The sequence below is a fragment of the Narcine bancroftii genome, chromosome 1, assembly GCF_036971445.1.
Source record: "Narcine bancroftii isolate sNarBan1 chromosome 1, sNarBan1.hap1, whole genome shotgun sequence".
NCBI classification, from domain to species: domain Eukaryota; kingdom Metazoa; phylum Chordata; class Chondrichthyes; order Torpediniformes; family Narcinidae; genus Narcine; species Narcine bancroftii.
This window is the reverse complement of record NC_091469.1, coordinates 6,288,492-6,294,491: the sequence shown is the minus strand read 5'-3', so window position 1 is coordinate 6,294,491 and position 6,000 is coordinate 6,288,492. Positions and strand designations below refer to the sequence as shown.

The 6,000-nt window shown below is 41.3% G+C and overlaps 1 protein-coding gene across 1 annotated transcript in view; it reads right to left on the bottom strand.

Annotated features, from left to right (window-relative positions):
* Positions 1 to 4,849: 4,849 nt before the first annotated feature.
* Positions 4,850 to 6,000, bottom strand: part of LOC138754961 (prorelaxin-like) — a 37,630-nt gene continuing 36,479 nt past the window's right edge. Inside the window, exon 3 of the transcript XR_011351967.1 lies at positions 4,850 to 4,986. The gene's annotated coding sequence lies outside the window, so the exon portion shown is untranslated. The remainder of the gene's footprint in view (positions 4,987 to 6,000) is intronic.

Sequence of the window (6,000 nt, the reverse complement as noted above, 5' to 3'; positions counted from 1 at the left end):
CAAAGTGAAGGAAGGGAAGTTTAGGGAAGAGATCAGGGGTAAGTTTTTTTTTTACACAGAGTTGTGGAATGCCTTGGCAGAGATGGTGGTAGAGGCTGAAACATTTGGGGTATTTAAGTGACTCTTAGACAGGCACATGGATGAAAGAAAAAAAAGGAGTAGGGTGGGTTTAATACATTTATTTAAGGAATATATGGGTCGGCACCACATCAAGGGCTGAAGGCCTGTGCTGTGGGGTAGTGATCTATGTTCTGCATTCTATGAATGCCAACATTACATTCATCTTCTTCATTACCAACTCAACCTGTAGCATATCCTGCACAAGGTCTCCCAAGTCCCTTTGAACCACTGAATTTTGAATTTTCTCCCTTTCCAAATAATAGTCTGCCTTATTTTTCTCCCAAAGAGCAGAAGCATATATTTTCCAACCTTGTATTTCATTTGCCCCTTCTTCACACATTCTCATAATCTCTTTCTGCAACCTTTTCACTTCTTTGTAACTACCTTCCCCCTCCTCCTATCATTTATCATCTGCAAACTTAACTACAAAAATATTTATTCAGCAATCCAAATCATTAACATGCAATGTAAAATTAAATGGCCCCAATACTGACCCCTGTGCAACACCACTGGTAACCGAGAGTCAACCAGAATAGATCCCTTTATTCCCACTCTCTGTTTCCTGCCAATCAGCCAATATTCTACCCATGCTAGGACCTTTCTTGTAATTCCATGGGCTCTTATCTGGTTAAGCAGTCTCATGTCCACCATCTTGTCAAAGGCCTTTTGAAAGTCAAAATAAAAAACATCCACTCTTCTCCTTTGTCTAGCCTGCTCGCGGTTTCCTCAACAAATCACAGTAGGTTTGTCAGGCAAGATTTTCCCTTGTGGAAACAAATGCGGACTTTGGCCAATCTTGTCATGCACCTCAAGGTACCGCGTAACCTCATCCTTGAGAATCAACTCTGACAGCTTTCCAACCACAAATGTTGGGCAAACATATCTGTAATTTCCTTTCTGCTGCCTCCCTCCCTTCTTAAATAGTGGCATGACCTTTGCAATTTTCCAGTCCTCCAAAACCATGCCAAAATCTATTGATTCATAGAAGATCATTACTAATGCCTCCACAATCTCCAGACCTACTTCTTTCACAACTGGAGGGTGCATTCCTTTGGGTCCAGGAAAATTATCTATCCTTGAACTTCCCAAGCAGCTTCTCTCTGGTGATCATGACTGCAACCACCTCTCTTTCCTGACACACTTGAAAGTCAGGTTTCCCACGAATATTTTCCACAGTGAAGACTGATACAAAATAGTGCCTCCCAATTTCTCCACCATAATTTTATATTGGTTCTATGCCTACTCTCACATCTTTTTTACTCTTAATATACTGAAAGAATCTTTTGGTATCCTTTTTTATATTATTTGCTCACTTCCTTTCAAAGTTCATCTATTCCTTCTCATGACCTTCTTAGTTGGCTTTTGGAAGCTTTTAAATGCTTTCCAGTCCTGTCTCTTTCCACTAATTTTCGCTTCCTTGTATGCCATTCTTTTGCATTTATTTTGGCTTTGTCTTGTCACCACAGTTGGGTCATTTTTCCATTCCAATATTTCTTCTTTTGTAGAACATACCTGTCCTGCACCTTCCTTATTTCTCACAGAAACTCCAGTCATTGCTGCTCTGCCACCCTCCGCTCGTGTACGTTTCCATTCAATTTTGGCCACTTCCTCTCTTATGCATCTGTAATCCCCTCTGGTATACTGATACATCTAATTTTAGTTTCATCCTCTCAGACTCCAGGGTGAATTCAATCATATTATGATCACTGCCTCCCTTACCTTCAGCTCCCTTATTGACTCTGGTTCATTGCACAATACCCAATCCAGAATTGCCATTTCCCTGGTCGGCTCAGCCACAAGATGTTCTGAGAAGCCACCCTCAAGGCATTCAATAAATTCCTTCTCTTAGGATACAACACCAACCTGATTTTCCCAATCAATCTGCATATTGAAATTGCCTTTGACTATTGTAACATTGCCCTTTTTCCTTGCCTATTCTATCTCCCTCTGTAGTTTACACCTCACATTCTGGTTACTGTTTGAAGGCCTGTATACAACTCCCATCAGGGTGTTTTAACCCTTACAATTTCTTAATTCTATCCACAAGGAGTTCATATCTTCTGTTACAATGTCTTCTCCCTCCAAAGATTTAATTCCATTATTAACCAGCAAAATCATCCCACCCCCCTCTGCCTACCTTTCTGTCCTTCCGATATACTGTATGTCCACAGATATTTAGTTCTCAGCTGTGGTCTTCTTTCAGCCACAACTCAAAGATGGCTAACAAGCTGTGTGGCCTCACAAGCTCACTATAGTGTATCTATTCAGGAATATTCTGCCCTATTTATTGTTCCCTCATTCTGGTTCTCATCATCCCACTGAACTAGTTTAAACCCTCTCCAACAGCTCAAGAAAAAACCTGCCTATCAGACTATTAATCCCCATCCAGTGTGACTGGTTCACCAGAAGAGATCCCAATGATCCATGAATCTGAATCCTGCACCAACTCTTCAGTCATGCATTCATTTGCTATAATAGCCACCAATCCAGAGATTACCACTTTTAAGTTCCTACTTTTTAGCTTCCTCCAGGACCTCATTCCTGCCTATGCCCTATGTCATTGATACCAACATGGGCCACGTCATCTGGCTGCTCACTCTCCTGCTTGAGAATGTTGTGACCCAATCTGAGATGTCCGTAATCTGGGAGGCAACAAGCCATCTGGAGTCTCGAACTTGTTCACAGAACTTTCTATCTGATCCCCTATCATATCCCTAATCACTATAGTTCTCTTCTTCACCCCCTTTCCCTTCTGAACCGATGGCCTGGTAGATCATTTTCATTCCCCCTCCCCCTCCCCCCACCACCACCCAGCGGTATCCAAAACAGGATAATTATTGTTTAAGGGAGCAATCAGTTCTGCACTGACTGTCTATTCCCCTTCCCTCTAACAGTCACCCAGTTACCTGTCTCTTGCAACTTCGGTGTTATCGTCTCCTTATAGCTTCTGTCTATCATCCTCTCTGCCTCCTGAATGATCTGGGGTTCATCTTGCTCCAGCTCCAGTTCCCTAACCTAGTCTGTAAGGAGCTGCAGCTGGATCCACTCCTTGCAGGTATAATCATCAGGGACATCTGTGCTGCCCCAGATTTCCCACATCCTGCATTTGGAGCATACCACCACCCTAGCTGCCATCTCCACTGCCTATTCTACATTGTTATGAAATGATCTTATCTGACCTGTAGCACATCCTCAGCCTCTGTTCACCAAAGCCCCCCACTCCTACACAATCCTCTCACACTCTGGCCACTCCAACAATGGCTGCTCCTGCTTTATTTTTATTTATTCCTGCAAATGAATTGTAATTTCAATTGGTCTGCTAAACACTGAACCCACTAATGCTCCTTTTTGTTAGCTCTTCTCTCCTTGCAATTCAATTGGTCCAGTAAAGCTATAGAGTTAGACTGCAAGGTAACTGGCCCTTGTGCACAATGTGTCCGTGTTGTCTAAATTATATATCTGAGCTCATCTCATTTGTTTGCATTTACCCCAAGCCCTGGTAAAAAAAATTCCCATTCATGTGCCCATTCATATATACTTTCAGGGTTGTAATGTCTCTGCCTTTACAGCTGCAGGTGCTTCTTCAGCTTTACAAGTGGTCACTGCCATTGCAGACTTTTTAATGACCATTTGGCCCTATATTGTCAGAAACTGCCTAAAGAACAGATGACCAGACCTCTTCAGAATGTGACTTGCATTGTTATATCTTAGAGATCTTGACAGGTAACCAACTGCCATGCAATTTGTAAGCCTTTCAAGCAATCTCCAAAGCATTTAAAACTGAGAGTCTATCTTGGCAACTTAGTGATTTTTCTAACATCACAATCATAATAGAGGATAAGCCCGTTTTGATTGAATGAACATTAGCCCAGAAACCCTGACAACATTTTACAGGAGCTTAACTGACTGCATCATTGAGAGAGGCAGTTGCTGCCAAACATCAAACTGAAAATTTAAACAGAGGATCATCAAAACAGCCGAGGTCACTCTAATGACGACATTCACCAGTGAGCATTCTAAAATTATTGAGGACCCTAACCGTCACACAGTATCTTTGACCTTCCACCATTAGGAAGGAGGTACAGGAGCATCTAAATCAGGACTGCCAGCCTGGGAAATAACATCTTCCTGCAGGGTGTGAGATTGATAAATAGTATCCTGTAAACAAGTAGATTTGTCCAAAATATTTATAGATATTTATTTTAAATTATTTCTTCTTGTGTATACATATATATATATATAAAATTATGTTTTATATTGTATTGTGTGTGCGCCGTGGTCCCAAGAAATGTTGTTTCATCTGGTTGCATATGTACAGTCAGATAGTAATAAACTTGAACGTGAAATATCTCAATATTAGAATCAGTTATATAACACAGAAACAGACTCTTTGATCCATTAAGCCCCCATTGACCAACAAGCACTGAAATCCACCACTAATCCTATTTTATTCTCCTCACATTCCCATTAACTTCTCCAGATTTTATCCCCTCACCTACACATTGGGCGGCAACTTATTGTGGCTTGGAAACCTGCCAATCTTCACACTGGGATGTGGGAGGAAACCCTAATAGATCCAAGGAATCCCACATACTCACGGAAAAGATGGTGCAAACTCCTTTACAGGTTTATAATTAATAATTGACTGAATTTAACAACTGTAAACTTTAAATCTGAGACCAATTTTTTTTAAGGCAACTGTATTGAATGAAAAATGTAGAGGCAGGAGTTTTTACTTAGATCACAGATCAGTTCTGACTTTATTGAATAGTTCTCTTTACTAATATCTTCCAAGAACGACCTGAGATCTTGTTCTTGATCAGCCACTGCTCTTGGTTGCACAATGTGGTGCCTGGTTGATCAAACCTATTTGAGACAGTAAGAGATCAAGTGCATCAACAATTAGAAAAATCTGTAATGCCATCTACTAGTTAATCTAAGAGTTATTGAGCTGTATGGTACATGAAGGTCCCTCCATCCCTTCTCACCCATGCCAAGGTTGATGCCCATCTACACCAGCTGGTCACTAATGCTGTAAGTTATTTTCTAGTTGTAGACCATTCTTTAAGTTTAATGAGCTCTTTCCATATTTGCTACTAACTCACACAATTTAGTGATGCCCTCAAGTAGTGAGCTGCCTTCTGTGGGTCTATTTATCTTGCTCCATCTTTCCTTGTCCTACTGTGGTCACCGGTACAGACAACATCTACTCTCATCCCCTGTCAAATAGTCATTGGGCCCGATACCTTTTGCTGCTCTTTCCCAAAACAACCAGATGTTGAAAACTTTAAAGTCCAAATGTGTTGTGGTTGGGAGCACATCAGTTGGGTTTTAGGGGATAGAATAAGTTGAAATGTTAAGTAGCAGTTGACCTTTCATCCAGGTATTCTGCATCATTTTCCACCTTGAATTGCCACTTCGGCTGACCCGTGTACAGTGCAGAGAATTCAGTTTCGGCTCCACTCATTTAAAGCAGCAATAGACTTGATGGGCATTCTGATGACCAGAAGACCAAAAGACATAGGAGCAGAAATAGGCTACTCAGCCCACTGATACATTTTTGTACTCACTCCCTACTACTCTGCCTTCTCCCCATAACCTTTGATGCACTGGCTAATCAAGAACCTATTAATCTTTACCTCAAATACAAGACTTGACAATCACTAGTGGCAACAAATTCTATAGATTTACCACCCTCTGACAATAGAGCAAGGGAAGAGAAGACGCTGAGGTGAAATGCTTTTGTGGCATCAGTTTACCAGGAGATTATCTGAGCTTATCAGACACCAGGTCTTGAAGCCCACTCCAACTTCATGGGTCTATGTACAGTCTTCCACTGGGAGGTTCAGACTTTTTCACCCCAAAATTGACAGGAATCAA